Genomic DNA, 24,018 nt, shown 5'->3' on the forward strand with positions numbered 1-24,018 from the left:
CTGGCATTTAACGTGGGAATCCAAACTCTGGACCTGGTGCCTTACCAACTGAGTCATTCCCCCATCTTAGAGATATAAAACCAGTGCCAACCTTACAGAGGTGATTCAAATAGTAAGTAACTGAGTTCCTTCTGGCTGTCTACTGAAGGATACTAAAGAATGAATCTGAGTTAACCATCTGAAGAGAGAGAAGATGTACATCTTTTGGGCAGAGAACAAAGAACCTATTGAGGACAGAAAGAAACCTCAACTGTGTGGCATGTATTTTCAATATTTCAATAATTCTCACAATTATTAATTTGCTCAAGATCACCCAGCCAGCAGGCAGTGGAGTCACAATTTAAATATGGTTCTCACATGGCACCCTCATAGATCAACAGGCTAGAATGACCTTGAGGTATATTCCCATAGTATTGTCACTGTCATATTAGCTGCCCTATAATGACCCAGAAAGTAAGACCTCAAAAAAAGGGCTGGAGAAACCATCCAGTGGTTAAGAGCACACTATACACCAGCTGTGGTGGTGCACACCTTTGGCGGATCTCTTTGAGTTCAAGGCCAGCCTGTTCTACAGAGCAAGTTCCATGACAGCCAGGGATGTTACACAAAGAAACACTGTCTCAAAAAACAAACAAACAGGTGCTAGAAAGGTGGCTCAGAGGTTAAGAGCACTGGCTGCTCTTCCAGAGGTCCTGAATTCAATTCCCAGCAACCACATGGTGGCTTATAACCATCTGTAATGAGATCTGGTGCCCTCTTCTGGCATGTATATGTAATAAATAAATCTTTTAAAAAACAAGCTAACAAACCAAATAGCACATACTACTCTTCCAGAAGACCAGAGGTTTGTCCCCAGCACCCATGTCAGAGGACTCACAGGCACCTGCAAGTCTAGCTCCAGGGGCTTGACACCCTCTTCTGACCTCCATTGGCACCAGCATGCAGGTGCACAAAGACACACACACACACACACACACACACACACACACACACACACACAAATATGTAATCCATAAATAAAAATATGTCTATAAAAAAGGAAGTCAGGAAGAAAGAGAGAAAGGAGGGAGGGAGGAAGGAAGGAAGGAAGCCCTCCTAGAGAAAACGCCTTATCTTGCTCTCTGGGTGGGTTAGCCCAGCATACCCAAGCCTGAGTGTCTCCACGATCAAAGAGAACAGGGCTGCAGCCGGATTTCTCTAACTTTGGTAGGGAGGAGTCAACTACAAACCTGAATGGACAGAAATGGGCATGTGAGCTGGTTCTTCTCCTTAACCCTAAGTTCTGAGAACTGGGCCCTGTCCCTCGGTGTGATTAGTAAGTCTTAAAGGCAGGGATGGGGGTGTGGATTGGTATTTCTCTCTAAGTTCTGAGAGCCTGCCTCAGGGAGACCCCGACATGGGGAGCCATTTCTCGGTGTTCTCTCCTATCTTCTGTGTAGGACAGAAGAAAGGAGGGTGACCTAGATTTTCCTAAAAACAAGGCTTTGTTCATGTTTTGCCGCGATGTACTGTGACACTGTGTTTCAGCCTGTTCTTTGAATCAGAGGAATGTTCAAGAAAGGATCTGGGCTGCTGGGTCAGACATGGCTTGAATCTTAACTCAAGTTCTTTCCAGCATGTGTCCTTGGACGGATGTGGGCTCCGTTTTTTTCATCATAACAGAGATAATGCTGATCTCTGGGTGCTGTGAGGGCTCAGGAGGGTGCCGCACACACCCTCATGAGATCTGGGACGCCTTATTTAGCTTTTTCAAACTCCTGGGTCTGCTTTGCACAGTGCTTAGTCTTCCCTCCCTTCTTCTTCCCTTCCTTTTCATGTACTCTTACCGGTATTAAAAGAGATGGAGCCTTCTTGCAAATCAGTCCTAATGGTTCCATAACAGAACTGTTGGTTTATGAAAGAGCACACACTTATCAACGACAGTGAAGATGTACTTTTAAAATGTCAGTACTGGCCAATGCCTGTTACACATGCCGTTTTGCATTGAAAACAAATAGTAAGTGTTCACAAAGTTGTGAGAGGCAGCGGACGACGCCAGTGAACCAGTGTTTTCCAGACACCAGCAGAGTGGTTAGCGTATGTACTCACCCCTGATGTGACAGCAAGGACAGGACCTGCCCAAGCTCAAGCTGCACAAAATCCCAGCACGGCATAAAGTCCGGTCACCAGGAACGTCTGGCAATTGATAGCTTTGATGAGAGGGTGAGTCCGTTTTCCTTAGGGGTGTGATGGGGAGAGGGGGACCACACTCCAGGGGATGACCCCTTACTGGAGTTCTACAAACAGAAAAAGGATGGGAGTCACATTAGCAGGGATGGATCTGGAGGAGGTGGGGAGAGAGGGTGAGTATTATCAAAATGCATTGTTTGAAAGTGAAAAGAAATATTTAATTTAAAACTTAGTAATACTTCGTGTATCCTCCAGAAGTTGGAGGTACCAGCTGACTTTCCAGAGCCTAGGGGATATCAGGGCATGCTTTCCCAGAGGCTAACGTCGAGGCAGACTTCCTATAATGGACCAGAAATTCCTGCCATTTCTCATGAAGCTTAATGGGAAAACATTTCAGAGCATATGCTACTATGTCAACTGATACTAATTTCTCCATTAGTGCAGCTCACAGGGAATTTCAGCCTAAGCCTAAAGCAAGGCCACTTGGGAATCAGAACTAGCTACTTATAGCCTCACCCCTCCCCACAAGTCTGTTCCGTTTAGTCTTCCCCTCCTCCACCAATCCAATCAGGAAGAGAAGGGTCGGGTGCGTCAGGGATTGTTGGTGCACGGCTGAACTGCAATCCTTTAAGGCACACCACTTGGATGTCCTTCAAAGCCCTTGTGCAAGCAACCTCTCCTTCAGCTTTTACAATACTCCCCATACTGTTATCACACTTCTTAGAGGGGCAAGGCGAACATGCTCACGTGTAGAAGCAAGGGAGCGGCCGTGTCCAGCCCACTGAGCCCCACCTCACGCTGCATGGGTAGAGGCGTCCACTTGGCCTGACTGGGGCCCATGCATCGCCCTGCTTTGTTGGCAGGAACCGAGGTGTGAACCAAAGTAAGCACATGCAAGTTCATTTACCTAAGTAAAGTTGACTAGGTGCTTATGACCAAGGCTCTGAGCTAGCTCACTGGGGTAGAGTAGTGTCCTGGAAAGAAAATGGGGTTTGGATTCATGTGGCCTGTGTAAAGGTCACAAAATGCTAACTACTGTCGCTGAGAGGTGTTATGGAGGACACAGAAACCGATTAGACATGGCTCTGGCCTTTCAAAGGCCGTGATGAGAAATACAATGTGTGCTTTCAGGTAGCTGTCACGGAAGCAGAATACAGCCATTGTCATCGGTGGGACAGCGACACTGTGGCCAAACCGCAGTTGTGGCTCCCAGGATGGGGAGCTGATTCACCAGGTTACTAGGGGGCATTTTCAGTTTTCAAAGGCAACATGTCAATACACAAAATCTACTGAGCCTGTGCGTGCTAATAGCTCCAGGGACTTCACCATTTCGACACTGGGTCATGCCTGTCTTTCCTGTGCCATTGTGTCTCTGTAAAGCTGGATTTTTTGTTGATTGCTATGACAGAATGGGACAGGAAATAAAAGCAAGAGCCAGTCAAGCTCTGGGGTTTAGGAAGGTATGTTGCTCTGACAGATACACAATTCCGTTTGTGAATGGCAGGGGTGATTTTAAAGTGAGACAAAACAGGCTGGAGAGATGGCTCAGCAGATAAGAGCAGGTTGCAGAGGTTGCTGGCTCCATTCCAACAACCTGTTTCTTACTCCAGCCCTGAAGGACATTTGCCCCCATGTGCCGGTGCTGCCCACCACACACAAATGCATACGTTTTTAAATTAAAAAATGAGATGAACAATAATGTTTTCAATGGATTGCACTGTTTTCTCTAACAGTTACTAGGACTTAAATAAGTTACGATGAAATTGTCTAACTACTTAATGTATGAAACTGCTAGTTATTCTTGTTTACTCTGAGATGGGGACCCAGGATTCTGAAGATAGGGAACTAACAATCGAGGCAGTCGGATGTGGTGACACACCACACCTGGAATCCCAGGACACGGGATTTGGAGCAGGAGGATCAGCTCAAGGCCAGCCTCAGACACATAAGCAAGTCTGGGGCCAGCCTGGGCTACATTAGACCCTGCCACAAACAACAGAAAAGGCTTTAAGGCAGGTGACTGACTGAAGTGAGGTGCTGGAACACACCATCGCACCTCTGCCCCGGGAACTCTAAGGCCTCACCAAGTGGAGCTCTTCCAGAACTGTTGGTGAGCACAGGAGGTTCAGACCTCATTCTCTTGCTATGAGGAGCAGGCACAGATTAGGAGGACACCGCTCATACAGCTGTCACAGACAGTGCCCTCGGCCTCCTGTACCACAGGCGGAGGTTGCAGCCCTTCTTTGGAATAATTTCAGCACGACAAAATGATGCTAAGTACAAGAAATGTTGTTAAATGGGATCCACTTTTGAGCATCTGCGGGCAGACTTCCCAGCGTGACAGGTGGACAGCACTTGCCTGCTACCGTAAAGGTGCTTGCTGGCTGGACCACACAGGCAGGGCTGCCTGGAGTCTTTTCATTGAAAACACAGAGCTGATGGGACAGCTCCACAGTCGTGAGAACTTGCTCTTGCAGAGCACTGATGTTTGGTGCCCAGCCCCGCAGAGTAGCTCTCAGCCAGGTCCATAGGAGCTGAGGGTCTCTGACCTCACAGGCTCCAGGAAAGCACACAAAAAATAAAACTTCTTTAAAACTAAAAACAAAACAAAAAGCCCAGAGATGCTGTGGTCTATTTAAAAGCTAGCATCCAATGGCCTCTTTTCTCTTCCCCAATCCATTTCCACTCATCCTCTCTCAGGGCGACTGTTTGCCCTACAGCATCGCTTTACCCTTGCAACTGCCCCATCGGAGTATCTTTTCATCCTGAGAAGTCTGAAAGGTAGAGGAATGTGGTGATACAGCTCGCATTTCACAGATGCACAAAGCGAGACCTGCAAAGGCTGACTTGCAAACATTTGCCTACTCTCTCTACCAGTTACTGAGAAGAGGAGAGGCCTTTCCTCAATAAGCAAGCATGCTTCTCACTATGACAGTTCAGATGTGGAGTGTGCCCCGCAGGCTCACGTTTTGAACACTTGAACACCTGCTGGTTGCAGCCTTCTGAGAGGGTGCAGGCCAGCTCTGCTCCTGGCCCAGGCTCCCTGCTTCTGGGTAACAAGCTGCACCTCAAGCTCCCACTGTCACAGACGAGGTACCACTCACCATGCCTTCCCCACCATGATTGACTGTGTCCCTTGAACCGTGAGGCCAAATAAATCCTTTATCCCTTAAGCTGATTGCGTCAGGTGACAGTCACAACCATGAAGAACACAAACCAATGCACCTAACGGTGGCACCAGCTGGCATAACACATTAGAGGGTGTGGTGGTTTGAGCGAGAGTGGCCCGCCCATGCTCGTGTGCTTGATGAATACTCAGTCCCTGGTTGGTGGACTGTTTTGGGAAGGATTAAGAGGTGTGGTTTGCCAGGGAGGGATATGAGGTTTCAAAAGCCCATGCCAGGCACATTCTCTCTGTCTCTGCCTCCTACCTACAGATCAGATGTGAGCTCTCAGCCTCTGCTCCAGCGCCACGCCTGCCTGCTTTTGGTCATACTGCCCACCATGATGGCCGTGAACTCACCCTCTGAGACTGTAAGCAAGCCCCCAATTAAATGCTTTTCATAAGTTGCCTTGACCATGGTGTCTCTTCAGAGCAATAGGAAAGTAGCTAAAATAAAGGAGCCCTCCCAGCCTACAAACCACAACCCCAGAGAAGCTAGAGCCCTCTTCCAGAAACAGATGGAAGCAGATGCAGAAATCCACAACTAACCAATGGTCCAGGCTCCTGGAGTACAATCGAAGTGAGGGAGGAGTGATAATATGAACAAAGGAGTCAAGACCATGATGGGGAAACCCACAGAATCAGCTGACCCGAGCTAGCGAAAGATCACTGACTCAGGTCTGACAAATGGGGAATCTGCATAAGACTGAACTAGACTCCCTTAATATAAGTGACAATGGTGTGACTGGGACAAAATATGAGGCCACTGGCAGTGGGTCCAAGATCTAACATTAATACACAAAAAGAGGTTTGCCAGTTTTCTTACTGTATGGAACTGACAGGTTTCAAGACATAAAGTTCCCACCAAGAGGAATTTAGGGTAGAGTGAGCGCTGACTCTCCATAGGCAGTGTGAGCCAGTTTCCACATCAGATGTCTGATTAGAGCTTCCAGATGTCAAGTCACCACCTGCCCTGGTCTATGGGATCAAGTCACCCCCATGTACTCTGTCCAAATTACTAACTCCTGGAATGATATTTTGTGACTGTTTGCAGACTATGATTAGTCAGTGGACCTCCATTGAGTCAATGTTCAGAGGGCACCCAAGATGTCTTCTGTGTTGTGGACAGCAGTTCAGAGTGGCTTGATGAAGTTACTATACTCTTAAATCGATGGGTTTGCAATGACCAAAATGAGAAGATCAACAACCAATCCATCTGAGAAATGATCAGGGATGACGGGAGCACTCCACCAGTAAAGGTGCCTGCCCCTGAGCCTGAGGACCTGAGTTCCATTCCCAGGATCCACATGGTGGAAGGAGCCAACTGACTCCAGTCTCATAAAGTGTCTGTGCACAAGTCGTCCATACACACACACACACACACACACACACACACACACACACACACACACACACGTGGAAATAAAAAATGTTCAAACGACAGGACATAGATAATTTATAGTGAATCGATTATGGGGGGGTCTAGTAGCTGTGGAAAGTCCCAAGCACACTCATAACAAGCAGGGGCTGAAGAGATGGTTCAGAGGATGCAGACTCAAATCCACTCGGTGGCTCATAACTGTCTGTTACTAGCTCAAGAGCACTCCCCTTTGGGGCTTACAGGTACTGCATGCAGGTGGTACACAGACATACCTGCAGGCAAAACACCTATGCAAATCAGATCAACTTTTCTTCAAGTAAAAGAGACATGAGTTGTCATATGTTATCAGTCATAACAAAGATCAAAAGTATCCAAAGCCACACTGTATTGTTGGGGATCTGCAGACACCAACTCCTGTTTACTTTGCTGGTGGGAGGGCAAATTGATAAGATCTCTATGGGAGAACAATATTATAGTACACCATTTAGAAAACACAGAAAACTGTAGAAAAGAATATTCAGTCTTACCACAAGTCACCATTTTTCTATTTTATTTTCTTACAAAGTTGAGTGACAGGCATCGTTTTACATTGGAGTCTTACGGCTGAATATCATAAACTAACGTTTCTTTGTAGTAATGTTTTTTTTCAAACAGATGATTGTAATATTTCATAATGGTCTTTCATAGAGATATATTATAGATTCAACCATTCAACTATTTTTGATATTCTTTTCTACTTTTCCCTAAACAGCACTGTGATAAACATCTTTGTTCATATCAACATCTGCTTTCCTGATTATTTTGAAATAAATTCTAAAGGCAGAATTCCTGAGTCAAAGGACCTATTAGCCAGGTGGTGGCTGCTCAGGTCCTTAATCCCAGCACTCGGGAGGCAGAGGCAGGCAGATCTCTGAGTTCTAGGCCAGGCTGGTCTACAGAGCTAGTTGGAGGACAGCCAGGGCTACACAGAGAAACCCTGTCTCAAAGTTAAAGTGTGTTCCAGTAGGGATATATGAATTTATTGTGCATGTATTGATTCCCATTTCACATCATCTTTGACAAGCAGGGCATTATCATTTAAAAGTACTGGTAATTAAGTAGGTACAAATGAACTCATACATTTAATTTTTTATTTATACATATTTGATTACCAGTAAAGCTACATGCTTTACTGGTCTTTACGTGCTTAATAATGTTTGCAATTCTTTTAAAATTTTATTTTATTTATTATTTGGGTTTGGTGTGTGTATGTTCACGTCACAGTGTGCATGTGGGTGTCAGAAGACAACTCTCAGGAGCAGGCTCTCTGTTTCCACAATGGGATCAGGGGGATCAAAGGCGGGCCATGAGGCTGCCACAGAGAGTACTTTTACCTGCTGGGCCATCCTGTCAGCCCAGGATCAGAAATTCACCTGTGGAAGTCTGTAGTCCAATCAGGAAGCAGACAACAAGGCACGGAGCAGTGAGGGATGTGACAATAACGCGTTACTGCTAGCTAAGTGTCAGTAGCATCAGTTACTTCTCTTTTCTTTCTTTCCTTCTTTCTTTTTTTTCAAGACAGGGTTTCTCTGTGTAGCCCTGGCTGTCCTGGAACTCTCCATGTAGAGCAGGCTGACCGCAAGCTCACAGAGATCTGCCTTTTCTTTTTTTTTTTCCCTTCTCTTTTTATTCCCACTTACTTTTCTATCGCAGTAATAAACACCATGGCCAAGGCAACTTAGAGGAGAAAGGTTTATTTGGCTTGAGGTTCCAGAGGGGAAGAGACTGACACCGCAGGGAAGTGTGGCAAGAAACGGGCATGGTGACTAGAGCTGGAAGCTGAGGGCTCACGCCCTGAACCACAGGCAGGAAGCAGAAAGAGCAAATTCAAAATGGTGCCAATCTTTATCGCTCGAAGCCCGCCTCAGTGGCACACTTCCTCCAACAAGGCCACACCTCCAAAACCTCCCAAACAGCACCACCAACTGCAAACCATGGGTTCAAACGCCCCAGACTATGGGGGACACTTCTCCTTCAAACCACTACATAGTGGCCTGTCTGTTATTATTGCTGTTGAGTTTTAGGTCTCTCAGGAAACATTCTCACAGGTGTCATGATGGTTGTTTATAAGTACCTATAAGTATGTTTATAAGTTTATAAGTTGTTGTTTTGTCCATGGAGCCAACAGTGAGGAAAGAACCCACAGGTGTCTAAACAGTTGCTTTTGTGTTAAAAACTGCAGGTTTTTCACGATCCTTCAGGAGGTGAAGAGAGCTGGACAGGGTCCTGAGATGAAGTTATTAGACCAGATTAATTTAATATTAAGTGGTGTTTAATATTAAGTGCTCTCTAGTAGTTAGAAAATTAGACCATCTGAAAGGGCCTGGAGGGACACGTTCCATTTCTTTCTGTGTGAGGCCAGGTTAAGGGCCAAGAATTCTACACGCTGTTTGAATATGAAATGGGCCCCTTCCCCCACTGGCTCATAATCTCAGTGCTAGGCCCCCCCAGCTGGTAGTGCCATTTTTCAAGGTTATAGAAACTCCCACCAGTGAGGCCTGGGCTGAAGGACTTAGGTGACTGAGACAGGCATACTACTTATTATCCCAGACTGCTCCTTGTTCTCAGCTTGCTGTTCGACAGCGAGTCAACCAGCTCGCTCCACGACACGGACCCACCACCATGGAGTCTAATTCATGGAGCCAAAAGTCCACGACCAAACCTTCTGAAACTGAGTCACAGTAAACCCTGGCTCCTGTGGTCTGGTCACATCAGGCACAAGGGGCATCCACTTAGCTCTGGGCTGGAGTTGGAATGCCTGCGTGCTGCTGTTTGCCCAGTCTCCATCCAGACTCGCTTGTTCTGGAATTTGAAGCAGTCTCAAATGTCTCAAGGACATATCCATCACTGAGATTCTTGGGGCAGAAAGCCTTAGCTAAGGTTACTGTTTCTGTTTTCAAGGGAAACAACTCTTTGAGGGACGGGGCAAGTTACAGCTATAAGTCTGCAATGGCCCCTTAGAAGACAGTACCCAAGCAACAACAGCTGTAATGGTGACCCTTATCCAAGGAGATCCACTCAGTCAGTTTCAAGTTCTGATGTCCTGTGGTAATTCATGGAAAGTCCATCTGTGCATTCTAGGCTAAGACAGGGACGGTCTGGAACAGGTGATTCCACAGACCATAGCCTGTGGGTGGTTACATAGGCTGTTCTCAATAACCAGAAGACAAACCTGACTTCCTGCTTGCCTCAGAGTGTATTAGTCATTCCGCCTTTGCAATGTAGGACACACACCTTTGGTTTGCTCACAGGTGGCCCTGAAGCTCTAAAATGTGGACCCAAGTAGCAAGAGTTGAGAATGTTCTGCTGACACAGAAAAGAGCTGTAGAGATGGGGTCTGGAATGGGAGGGGGTGCAGAGAGAGTTCTGGACAGCCAGGGCTGTTTCACAGAGAAACTCTTGATGTGGAAGTCCTGTGTATCTGTCAATAAAGCACTGTTGGCCAATAGGGAACCAAGATAGGTGGGACTAGGAGTCCAGGAGGACTCTGGGAAGGAGAAACATAGAGTCAAGATGTAACGCCATGGGGTAGGAAGCCCGGAAACTTCTCCGGTAAGAGAAATACTTAGATTAACAATTATGGGGTAATTACTTAAGTCAGAGCTAGCCAGTAAGAAACAAGCAAGGCCAACAGCTTCATAATTAATATAGCCTCCTGTGTGTTCATTTGGGACTGATGTGGCTCTGGAACCAGGCTGGCGGGAAGGCTTCCCTTTACAAACCCTGTCTCGAAAAACCAAAAAGAAAAAAAATTGATTGAGCCAAAATAAGACAAGAAGATTTTAACACAGGTATGACATGGGATTGGGGAGTTGGCTCGGTGGGTAAAGGCCTGATGTGTGAGCGTGAAGACCTGAGAGCAGAACAGTAAGGGAGGGGAACGTCTCATTAGCCAAGCAGTTCAACTCTTAAGTGAAAAGGAAGTACCAACTAGAGTATCAGGACTTTGAGAACTCGAAGTTGCTGATATCACACGGGGAGACACAGCTTAATGTTATCCGCCCTTCACTGCAAGAACATCACTGCATTCAGGATGATGCCACTAGACTGAACCCAAGTCCAAAAAGGCCCCTGGGTTCAGCTGCCAGTTTTGCAGGAACTATAGAGGGTAAGGGAGTGCTGTGAGCCAGATCACGAGAGTGAAACCAGCAAAGCCAGGAGGCTGGAAACCACAGTTCCAGTGGTTCAAGTTTCCCAGCAGATAAGCTAAGAGGCAGAGACAGAAACGGAGCAGGGCTGGGGGAGGGGCTGACTCAGTGACTAGTGCTCTGCCAGGGGACCCGGGCTTGGTTCACAGTGCCCATCCCTTTGAGCAACTTTTAACTAACTGCCTGAGACTCCAGCTCTGGGAATGTCTTCCAACCACTTACAGGAAGTCACAGAGATACACAAAGGAAAGGAACAAGGAGAAGCTAGTATCTTTAAAAAAGAGCTAGAATGCAATTGTCAACTTTTAAACTTTTGGGTCAACCTCCAGCACGAATACTGTATTCATGTCCTTTCCATCCTCCCTTCCCCCTCTAACTTCTCCCGTGTCGTCCCCACCCCTCCCCGCTACATTACTTCTCAAATCCATTACCTTTTCTTTAGTTGTTACATATATGTACATATATTAAAATGCAGTGTCTGGGGACATAGAATTGGATGATGAAATTAATAAGAAACACAAAGAATGATCTCAGATGAGAGGAACCAGCCAACAGTGGTTTGTGCCCAGAACCCAGAGTTTACGAGGCCAAGACAAGAAGATTGCCATGAATTCAAGACAGCATGAGGTATAGAGTGAGCTACAGAGTGAGAAACTGCCTCAAAAATAGATACCTCAGGAGAATACTTTCAAAGAGATGAAGCTGCTGGCTAGAGAGACAGCAGTGGTCAAGAACAAAGACTGTCCTTCCAGAGGACCCACACAAAATTCCCAGCACCCATGTGATGACTTACAACAATCTGTAACTCCAGTTCTAAGAAGATGATGTCTTGTGGCCTCCAAGGGTACCAGGAACACAGGGTATACTCAAACACATAAAAAAAGGAAGGAAGAAAAGAGAGAGAGAGAGAGAGAGAGAGAGAGAGAGAGAGAGAGAGAGAAAAGAAAAGAATAGAAAAGGGCTGGGTAGTAGAGGCACACACCCTTAATCCCAGCACTCGGGAGGCAGAGGCAGGCGGATCTCTGAGTTTGAGACCAGCCTGGTCTACAGAGCGAGTTCCAGGGCTACACAGAGAATCCTGTTTCAGGGGGAAGAAAGAATAGGGAAGCGCCAGCTTCCTTGATTTTCATCCTTGCACACTAAATGCACACATTGATGATCACACTGCACCCTTTAGTTATCCGCATCCAAACAATAATAAACAATACAAAGCATATGCCCCACTCTGCCCTTCGGTAGCTGTGGTAAACCCCATGGCTGGGGGAGAAGGATTGCTTACAGGTGCCATCATCCTGAAGGGAAGCCAGGGGCGGAGCTCACGCAGGAAGCTGGAGGCGGGAGCTGCTGCAGAGGCCATGGAGGGTGCTACTTTCCGGCTTTCTCCTCCTGGCCTGCTCAGTCTGCTTTCTCACAGAACCCGGGACCACCTGCCCAGGGGTGGGCAGCACCACACACAGTGGGCTGGGTCCTTCCACATCAATAAGCAACCCTGAAAATGCCCGCAGACCAATCTAATCTGATGGAGACAACACCCCAGCAAAGGCTTCCTATTCCCAGGGAACTCTGGTTTGTTGACAGATACTAGCCTGCACAGTACACACAGTGATTTCATTTAATAACATTCAAAGCCAGACAAAGCTGCATCTTCTTCGGGTAAAGACATTGGCTACATTTAGGAAGGAGGCAAAGAGTTCTCAGTTTAGCCGACTTCTTACCACATTGCTGGCCACATGAGTGAATTCTTTCCATGAGTACAGATGAGAACAAACTGATCCACCGAGGCTTGGTGCCACCATGACTGACTCTGGATCATCTGTAACCCGCTGACCCTCAAGTTTCTGATGAAGTGCCTGTGCTGAGGCCTGGCCCACTTGTCCTCAATGGCTCATTGGCACCTGCTGCTGGGGGTTGAACTAAACTAATCTCTTCTCTGGGAAGCCAAGGGTACCGAGCACCAAGACCCCCCTCAAAGTCATTTTATCCTCCTGTCCGCACACTGAGCTGAGTTTGTGGGGTTACTGAGCTGAGTTCCATAGCTCCTGTGCTCTGGTCACAGAACCCAACCGCAGAGTTCCACATGGCAGAAACTTCAGCAGGGTGAATCTCCCTCGCCAGAGCCATCAGGGACAGATGCTTGGTCTGTTCTCAAGCTGGTGCCTCCCCGTTGTGTTCTGAGCCACCCTGTCTCATCTCCGCTGTGGTTCTGTCTGCTCTGGTCCTCAGGATTTCGCCACTATCAGTCACGTTTTGGCCTCTGAGCTGTTCTCTGATCTGGAATTTTCAGTCTGGAGTTTGTAGTCCCAGCTGCTCAGGCCTCAGGGCTGGTTCAGTTCACCCTTGAAATAGTTGCGTTGGCTTTAGATGTCCCTGAGAGCACTCCTGGATCTTAAAGGGCTGAGGACAGCTAAAGCCACCTGACTCGGTCTCTCCTCAAACCCAGACCGCCAGGGCCTGTAAGGTGGCTCAGCAGACAAAGGCTTGCTGCCATGCCCTACAACCCGTGTGTGCAAGGCATTTGGGCACGCTTGGTAATAATGAACAATTTTGAGAAAGAGAGTGAGACTGTGTCTCAAACAAACAACTATGAAGACGAGTGTGCATTTGAGAACAAAAGATGTAAAGATTGCTGAGAATTCACCCTCAAATTCTCTACACTTCGTCTCTGCATCAGGTCAGGCCACAAGAAAGCTAAGCATCTTGCTGCTCCATAGAAACAATTTCATAGAAGTTTGATTTAATAAAGAGCTCCTATAAATAAATAAGGACCAGCTAACTATCCAATAAAAATGGATAAATAATTCACAATAAGACTTCTAAATGAATAAAAAGCCCGTACCTCCCTCCTGCCATCTCCTCTCTTAGCAGGCCCATTTGGGTTTTGGGCCCTTTAACTGGTGAGGGCTGGGACAAATAGGAACATTTAACTTCAAGGAGCCAGCATGAAGCTAAATTTCTTACATGGAAATGAGAAAAACTGGAGAGGGTCCCAAAGCATAGAAAGCCAGAGATAGCAAAATAAGTATTGTGAATGGGACAGGGAAAAGGGAACTGTACAGGGAATGTAATAACATTAAAAGCTAATTCAAGCCAAGCATGGTGTGTAATCCTAGCACTCTAAAAGATGAGAAAGGCCAGCCTGGGCTATATAGCAAGGTTGTCTGGGGTGAAAAAAGCTGATGGGGCTGGAGCTGGCTCAGAGTTTAAGAGCATATACTCTTGTAGAGACCTGAGTTGGTTGCCAGTGCCCATGCCAGGGGGCTTACACGTGTAACTCCAGTTCCAGGCAATCTGATGCCCTTTGCTGGCCTCTGAGAACATTTACACTCTTATGCACATCCCCCCCACAGACACAGACACATAACTAAAATAAAATAAATCTTTTTTAAAAATAGTAAGGGGCTGGGGAGATGGCTTAGCAGTTAAGAGCACTGGCTGCTTTTCCAAAGGATCCAGGCTCCATTCCCAGTACCCACATGGCACTTAAAACCATCTGTAATTCAACAGTAACCAGGTTACCACACGCATACCCGGTACACATACATGCAGGCAAACACAAAAGTCATTTAAAATGTTTTGTGGTTATAATATTAATAATAATTCATGATTCAGTCACGCTTACTTTGCGTGTACAAGTCTGGCACAAGATTCGAAAAAAAACAATAAATATAACTTATATCAGGAAGCTAAAAAAGAAAGAAAACCATATGTTCATCTCGACAAAGAAAGGGAATTTGATAAAATTTAACATCTGACAGTCTGGATCTGAATTGTCCCGAAGGCCGTGTGTCAAGGCTTTGGTCCCCTGCTTGGTGCGGTGATCAAGTGTTGGAAAGCTGGAGTAACAAGAGCCAGCAGGTTTTAGGTCACCAAGGGGATTTAATTAGGACACCAGTCTCTTCCCTCTTCTCTTTCACTCACGTCCTGAAGGAAATAGCTCTGGTCTGCCATCACTCTTACCAGATATACCTCAGGCCTAGAACATCAAAACCAATCAGCAACAGAGAGAAACGCCAAGATGTCAGTTCTCCCAGATAGATGTATGTGTAGGACCAACACCCTTGCCGGATTCATGTAGAAACCATCAGATTAATCCTAAAATATGAAACTAGAAATTGAAACTTCTTTTTTAAAGACCAAAGTTAAGGGCCAGGAGATGGCATAGCAGGTACAAGTCCCTGTGCAAAATGCATGAGAGCTCAGAGCCCCCCAGAAGCCACACAAAGCAGTTTGTGGTATCGTGATCTCATCACTCCTGCAACAGTGGAAGAGGAGACAGCGTCCTCCGTAAGCTCACAGCCAGCTAGCCTGGGGCACACAGAACAGCAAGGAAACAAGTTCTGAAGGCAAGGACCAACACCATAGGCTGTCCTCTGACTCCATGTCATATCCACATGTATGAATATGTACACATACACCCATACATACTAAAAAAATAAATAAATATTTTTAAAGCTAGGAGTTGGACATGGTGGTTGTCTTAGTTAGGATTTCTATATAGCCACATTCTTCCATCCTTGACTCTAAAGCCAGAACCACATGGCCAAAGCTGCCAAGTTCTGTGGCTTGCTGGGGCTGGAACATGGCCCCCTCTTTCAAATATATCTTCACAAGATTTCTGTTTTCCATGGTTTTCTTCACTGCCTAAGCTTGGTTGTTCTGGAACTTGCTCTGTAGATCAGGTTGGCCTTGAACTCAGAGATCTGCTAGATCTGCCTTTTGAGTGCTGGGATTAAAGGTGTGTGCCACCACACATCTAAACTTTTAATCCCTTTTCACAAATTGGAAATTTAGCTGGGTGGGATCTTTCCCTGAGGTCACCATTCCCTTTATTCCATCTCTTAATCTGTTTGTCTCCTTGAACACAGGGTTTAGCTCTATTTCACTTTATGGTGCCCCTTTTCCTAACCTGTAAATTTTGTATTCTTATTTGCTCAGCTTGCTCCTTTTCATTATAAATCTCCATCAAAGTTAACAACGATAACCACACAACAGAGTCTGTACTAGGCTCTTTTTTTTTTTTTTTTTTTTTTTTTGGTTTTTATGAGACAGGGTTTCTCTGTATTGTTTCGGAGGCTATCGGTCCAGCCCGGCCTCGAACTCACAGAGATCCGCCTGCCTCTGCCTCCCGAGTGCTGGGATTAAAGGCGTGTGCCACCACCGCCAGGCTTGTACTAGGCTCTTTTGAGATTTCGTCTGCCAACGGAATTAATCCCAAACCTTCACTTCAGCCTCAGGCAGACTTTTCAGGTAAGAGCAAAAAGCAGCCACATTGGGCACCAAAATATCCCAAGACCAGTCTCTAGGCCACACGCTAACTTTCTTTTCCTCTGACGTCTCTTGAGCCAGGCCCCCATGGTTCAAATCACCCCCAGCACCACTGTCTTCTATGCTCCTACTAGTACGGCCCCTTAAACGGCACTTCACTAATCCACAGCCCCAAGGTTCACATTCCTTCAAACAAAAGCATGGTCCAGTCTATCACAGCAACACCCCAGTCACTGGCACCAACTTCTGTCTTAGGGTTTTTATTTCTGTGAAGCGAAATCATGGCCACAGCAACTCTTTTAAAGAAAAAAAAACCCACACATTTAATTAGGGTGTCTTACAGTTACAGAAGCTTATCTACTATCATCGTGGTTCAACATGTTGGCGATGGGCATGCAGGCAGACACGGTGCTAGAGCCAAGTTTGGTACAACTTGATAGGCAGATGCCTGGAAGTGGTCTGGGTCACTCGTGCTGTGGCGTGAGCACATATGAGACCTCAAAGCCCTCCTCCACAGTGAGACACTTACTTCAAAAATGCAATACCGACTCCAACGAAACCACAATGCCTAATAGTGCCACTCCTTTGGCTGACTTCATTTCAAACCACCTCAGCGGTACACTGCTACAACGCCAGGCCTTGTGAGGGGGAGGCAGGAAGATCAAGAGTTCTAGGTCATTCTTGGTCTCGTAGTGAGACAGATCAAGGACAGACTGGGTTTAATGAGATGCTATCTCCAAAGACAAGTAACAGCAGCAGCAACAACAAGTTGGAGGACTTATACTACCTGAATTGTAGACTCACTATAATACTGAAGAAATTGGGAGAATAAAATGTCAGGGAAGAGTTAAACATCTTCATAAACAAGACAGAATGGAGTCAGAGATGGGCCTCCATATGTGTTTAGTTGGCTTTTTAAACAAAGACAATTCAATGGGGAAAGATAACCTTTTCAGCAAATGGCTAGACCAAACAGCAACAGCTCAACGCTTCCTTGTAGCACAAAACAAAAGTTACCTCAAAACAGAGCATAGTCTAGGCTGGAGAGACGGCCTGGGGTGAGGAGCTCTGGCTGCTCTAGTCCCAGCACCATGTGGTGACTAACACCTAGTGTAAGTCTAACTTCAGAAGACCTGGCACCCTCTTCCGCCTCACTCCCAATGTCGGTCACATGGTGCGCATACACACATGCTGGCAAAACACTCATTCACATAAAAATAAAAATATATAACTCAAAACATGTTTAAAAAACATAGTCCTAATTTTAAAACTGAAAATGATAAAACCTGTAGAAGAAAACAGAAAATCTTGTGACCTTAGATGAAGCAAAAATTTCTTACAAAGAATGCTGAGAAGAAAACCCATGAGAGGAAAACTGATAAGTAGGATTTAACTAAAATTGAGATTTCCTGGTCTCTGAAAGACCCCGATAAGAGAATGAAAATAAAGTTATAGTCTAAAATTGTTTCAAATAAAATTCTAGCACAGGACTTATACCCAGAATGTATAAAGAACTTTCCAAGCTCAGTGGTAAGGAAACAACACATTTAAAAAATGGATAAAGGATTTGAGCACAGGACCCACCAATGAGGTAACAGAGACAGCAAATAAACACCGAAGATTCTCAAGTCCTCAGTCAGCTGAAATGCGATGCTGTGTCTGTTGCAGCACCACGAATGGCTGTGCCACACACCGGTGCAGACATGCTACAACTGGGGCTCTAGCTGTGGGGCAGCAAATGCAGCCACCCTGGGGAGGGCTCTAAAGTTTCTTCAAAACTGAGAAGAGAAGTGAGGCTGGCCTGGTGGGTCAGAGGGTAGAGGTGCCACCAAGTCTCAAGACCCGACTGGATCCCCAAGACCCGAGTGACAGAAGAACACCAGCTTCAGGAACTTGACCTTCGACCTACACACACACCACACACACACACCACACACACCACACACACCACACACACCACACAAACACACACACACACACATACCACACACACACCACACACATACCACACACACCACACACACCACACAAACACACACACACCACACACATATACACACACCACACACACTCCACACACAGACACACCACACATATCCACACACCACACACACAACACACACACTACACTTACATACACACACACAACAACAACAACAACAACAACAAAATGTTTAAAATTTTTCCAAAATTTACTTTCCACACAGCTTGTCTTAGTAAATAACTGGAAGGGTATCTAGACAGACAGACAGACAGATAGATGAGACTAGGGAGATGGTTCAGTAGATGATGTGCTTTACTGTGGCATATTATTTTAGCTAAGCAAAGATGTGTTTCATTTGTTTACGCCATGGAATATTACTTTATGTAATGGTGTGTTGTATTTGTCTATGCTGCTTTTGTTTAATGGTGCAAGGATGCGTGTTTAACTATGTAAAGATGGGTTGCATTTGTTTCCCCTTGCCTGCCTAAGGCTCCTGATTGGTCTAATAAAGAGCCGAATGGGCTAGGCAGTGGTAGAGGCAGGTAGATCTATGTGAGTTTGAGGCCAGCCTGGTCTACAGCTTGAGTTCCAGGACAGGCTTCAAAGCTACACAAAGAAACCCTGTCTGATTCTGCAGGACACAGAAAAAAATGACTGACAGACTGCCAATGCAGATGGACAGTTTAAAATTTCCTGCTTTGCTGAGAAGTCTTCCAGACACACTGTAGCCTATGGGCTGAAGATTGATACCCCAACATTACAGAGGAACTTCGGGTGACTGTCCATGTAGCGAGATGTCTCTGTCAATTCTAGTGTTTATGTATTATCCTTCTATGGTCTTTGATGGAGTTGAAGACAGCTAGTTATAGTTATAGTTTTCCTTAGTTATGATAAAAGATAAGCTACATATAAGACTTTAGACTCACACGGATAGGATAGATGATAAAATACTGTCTTTAAATCTTACTAAATATTTTTTTTTTGGTTTTACGAGACAGGGTTTCTCTGTATTGTTTTGGAGGCTGTTAGTCCAGCCCGGCCTCCAACTCACAGAGATCCGCCTGCCTCTGCCTCCCGAGTGCTGGGATTTAAGGCGTGCGCCACCACCGCCTGACCAATCTTACTAAATATTAATGGACAAAATATTGTAACTGTAGTTTTTGCTTGATAACTGTTCTGTTATATATAATTTGACTATATTAAAGTTAAAACCTTTCTTTTTAATTAGACAGAAAAGAGAAGATGATGGGGGAAGTCCTGTGTATATGTCAATAAAGCACTGTTGGCCAATAGGGAAGCAAGATAGGTGGGACTAGGAGTCGAGGAGGATTCTGGGAAACAGAGACACAGTCAGTCACAATGTAGGACATGGGAGAAGCAATATGTGGGCCCTTCCTCCGGTAAGCGAAGACCACATGGAAATACTCAGGTTAGCAATTATGGGTTAGTTACTTAAGTCTGAGCTAGCCAATAAGAAATCATAGCAAACGACCAACAGCTTACCAGCCAATAGTTAGGCAGGAGATGGACAGGCGGGACTGGCAGGCAGAGATACATTGCAGGAGGAAGAGAAGAGAAGACAACGCCCCCAGCCAGCCACAGAGAAGCAGTGAAAGTAAGACATACAGCAAGAAGAAAGGTAAAAGCCCCGAGGCGGAAAGTAGACAGAGAGAAACAGGTTAACTTAAATTAAAAGAGCCAGCCAGAAGCAAGCCTAAGCTAGACTGAGCAGTCATAATTAATAAGATATCTCCATGTCATGATTTGGGCTAGTTGGTGGCCCAAAAGAAAAAACCTCGTACAGTGCTTCCTGGGCAAATGTGAAGACTCAAGTTCAAGTCTCCTTTAAAAGCTGAATGGGTGTGGTGGTGGTGGCCTGCCTGTGATTCCTGCTCAGGTGAGGCAGAGTCAGTGAGCCCCCAAAGCAAGCTGGGAGCTCTGAGTTCCCCAAAGACTGCTTTGACATAGAGGTAGAGAGCAGTGGAGAGAGACAGGAGCCCCCACCTCCCACCTCTATATGAATGTGCACACGTCTGTGAACACGCACACACACTCAGCACACATGCATAAGAGATAAGACAGACTGAAAATAAAACAGCATAAACCAAGAAGGAAAAGGATGAGTTTCAGAAAACAGAAGAAAGAGCTCAGACAGCAGAGAGTTGGAGGGGAGTGGACAATGGCAGGACCAGAAGCAGGCAGCATATCTAGAAAACCACTGTATAGATGAGCTGCAGGTATATCCGTTGACTGCAATAGCCCTGTTGTAGAAATCTGGGTTCAGGAAATTTGATTTGAGTTTGGCCAACATCCTCTCCTTGGAGGACTCACTCTTTCCTTATTCAATAGTAATCTTATTTACCTGAGTGTTGTTGGGGCAGCTGAGCCACCACCTGATGAGCACAGAACTCAGTCTCAGTGTATAAACTACAGCGCTCTGGCCTGCCACTGTGACTGGTTCAGGTGGGCATGGTCCCAGGCAGCGTTCCCCTGAACTTCTTTCTTCTGGTGCTGCTAAGGAAAAAGCAAAAGGGGCTGGAGAGATGGCTTAGCCATTAAGAGTACTGGTTGTTCTCCTCAAGTACCCAAGTTCAATTCCTAGCACCCACATGGTGGCTCACAACCACCTGTAACTCCAGTTTCAGGGACTCTGGCCTCCCATTCTGGTCTCTGGTGCACCTATAAACATGCAGGCAAGACACCGGTACACATAAAATAAACAGATAAGGCTTTTAAACGCCTTGACTCTGGTTTCTGACATTACCAGCCCCCAGTCACTGTAGTTATTTGTAGGAATAACTACCAGCACATGTGTAACGCTAGAAAAGTGAATGCTGGTTTGGCAATAGAACATTGTTAAGTTATCACACAGCCATTAAATGGTACAATAGACACTATTACAAAGAACAATGCTATGGTAAATGGTCTGAGAGTATTGTAAGTAAAGACTGTGTGCAAGTCTATAATCCCAACACTCAGAAGCAGAGGCAGGAGCATTGCTGCAAATTCAAGGCCATCCTGATCTACACAGTAAATTCCAACTGGGCACAAGCTATACAGCAAGACCCTGTTTCAACAAAACAAAACAGAAGTCGATACTAACACAGTTTATAATGCTGCTTTCAGAATTTCGAATAGCTTCTTTCTATGCATATGAGTACAAATGACCAGCAACTTTATTTTTCTTATTCTTCTTTTATAGATTTATTTTATTTTATTTTGCATATGTTTGCTTTCAAGTATGTAGGTGCACCACCACGCGTAGCTGATACCCTCAGATTTCAGAAAGGGCATCAGATCCCCCGGAAATGGCTTACAGAGGGTTGTGGGACACCATGTGGGTACAACCACTGCTGTGTAAAACACTGTGACCAGAAGCAGCATCTTACAGCTTACAGTCCATCACTGAGGAAGTCAGGGCGAGAGTCCTGAGACAGGACCAGAGCGGAGACCATGGAGGAGCGCCTCTCTCTCCCTGACTTGCTTAGCTTGCTTGCTTATATACCCCATACCTGCCCAGGGGTGGCACTGTCCTCAGTGGGCTGGGCACTCCCATATCAATCATTAACCAGGAAAATGCCCCCCAGACCTGCCAGCAGGCCAATCTGATGCAATCATCTTTCTTAATCAGACATGCCTAGGTTTGTGTCAAGTTGACAAGAAAAAAAAGGAAGAAAGGAAGAAAAGGAAGGAGGGAAGGAGGGAGGGAGGGAAGGAAGGAAGGAAGGAAGGAAGGAAGGAAGGAAGGAAGGAAGGAGCGAGCACATGGGTCGTCAGGCTTGATGGCCATTGCTTTAGCTTCTGCACAATCTCGTCGGCCTGGGAAACTCTTCACTTTACTGCTGTGAAGATATTTGTCTCTTGTGACAGACTGACAAGCTGCTCTCTCTCAGTTAACCCGAGCTATCTAGCTCTTCATGCATCTCTTTCACCTCGGCTGTCAATAAAGCAGGGTTTGCTTTCAGTGGCTGGTGACGGCGACTCTCTCTGCTGGTAACAAGCTCCATGGGTTCACCCTCCACCTCTCCTTCACACCCCTATTTGAGGCTTCCCCGTCTCCGGAATGTTCTCCCAGTTAAATTCACTATGACATACAAAACCACATCGTCTGATCACAACCCAGCCTGGCTGCATCCCTCACCCCGCCCCCCACACTCACACACACACTCACACACACACTCACACACACACATACACACACACACACACACCCTCCTGTGGCTGGTAAAGATTTTCACACCCATTCCCAATGTATTTTGCATTTTAATGCCTGACCTCTTCCCTTTAACTATTTTTTTAAATCAGCTTTTGCTGAAGTACAATTTACTTATCACAAGTCTATCCTAAAAGCCTTAAAACAACAACAACAAAAACCCAAACAATAAAAACAAAAACCAGGGCCTCATTATCCCAGGCTGGCATCAAACTTGCTTTGCAACAAAGGCTGACCCTTAACTGCAGTTCCTGCCTCCCAAATACACAGCACCATACCTAGTTAGGGGCTATTAGGCCTCCAAGCAAACATGCTGTCAGCTGACCTACATGCCCATAAGTGCTTTAGCATGTGATGTACTTTCCCTCCTTTTCCACTCAGTGAGCTCTTCTCCCTCCCTCCCTCCCTCCCCCTCCCCCCTTCCCCCCCTACCCCTTTGTTCTGCTTCTTGCCTCACTGTATTCCTGGCTGGCCTGGGACCCAATACATACACTGACCTTAAACTCACAGAGATGCACCTGCCTCAGCCTCCTGAGAGCTGGGAGTAAAGGTGTGCGCCACCATCCAGCAGCCTCCTCTGCTTTTTAAAGAGCCAGGCCGTGTCACCTCCTCCACAAAGGTATCTATGAAGCCCAGGCAGACTGAATTTATCCTTTCTGTTACTTTCTACTTGCCTCCATTAGAGCACTTAGCATGTTACATTGTAATTGTTGGTGTTACATCCTCCAGAATGTGCCCACCATGGGGTCAAGGATGTGAGTCTGAGGAGTTTTCAACCCACTACACCGTCTTCCAGAATGAGTCACTGATTGGAAGTAAAGCTACCTAGGGGAAGCTGCTCCTGCCAGCAGTGAAAGGCACCTCTGTAAAGGACCTGCTGGTCCCTTCCTGACTGAGCGTGAGAGACGGCCTGGGCTGTCGTGTACACTTGTGAAGAAAAGGAAGGAAGCCACAGAACATACCAAGGGCTAGGCTGTTCCTTGGAAGACAGACCACAGGAAGTCCTCAAATATCTAAAGATGTATCAGTGGTCGCAGGGATTGTTCACAAGAGCGCTTAATGATCTTCCAGAGGCCCCCAATTAAGTTACCAGCTCCCATGTTGGGTGGCTTACAACCACTATTTAACTATAGCTCCAGGGACTCTGACACTGTTTTCTAGCCTCTGCAGGCAACACCTGCACATACACACACACACACACACACACACACACACACACACACACACACATTACTTCTTAGTTAGGGTTTTATTGATGTGAGTAGACGTCGTGACCATGGTAACTCTTAGAAAGGAAACATTTAGTTGAGGCTGGCTTATAGTTCAGAGGTGTAGTCCATTATCATCACGGAGGGAAGCAGGCAGCACACAGGCAGACATGGTGCTGGAGAGGTAGCTGAGACTTCTACATCTGGATCAGCAGGCAGCAGGAATTGAGAACAACATAGGGCCCCGCTTGAGCATTTGAAATCTCAAAGCCCACCCCCCCCCACCCCTGTGACAGGCTTCCTCCAACAAGGCCGTGCCTCCTAATAGTGCCACTATGAGCCTACTGGGGGCTTTTTCATTCAAACCATCACAGATACATACATGCATACATACATACATACATACATACATACATACATACATACAATTTTAAAAAACAGTAGAAGT

At 46.0% G+C, this 24,018-nt stretch overlaps 1 protein-coding gene across 2 annotated transcripts in view; it reads right to left on the minus strand.

The window, feature by feature from the left end:
• The window catches only part of Frmpd1 (FERM and PDZ domain containing 1), a 169,977-nt gene that overhangs the window by 114,008 nt on the left and 31,951 nt on the right, over positions 1-24,018 (minus strand). The window contains exon 1 of one of the 2 annotated variants that reach the window (XM_021232301.2): positions 2,089-2,230. The exons of the other annotated variant lie outside the window; for it this stretch is intronic. The gene's annotated coding sequence lies outside the window, so the exon portion shown is untranslated. Of the gene's footprint in view, positions 1-2,088; positions 2,231-24,018 lie in introns of those variants that run through there. 2 annotated transcript variants of the gene reach the window in all.

This window comes from Mesocricetus auratus, unplaced genomic scaffold, assembly GCF_017639785.1.
Source record: "Mesocricetus auratus isolate SY011 unplaced genomic scaffold, BCM_Maur_2.0 Super-Scaffold_6730, whole genome shotgun sequence".
NCBI classification, from domain to species: domain Eukaryota; kingdom Metazoa; phylum Chordata; class Mammalia; order Rodentia; family Cricetidae; genus Mesocricetus; species Mesocricetus auratus.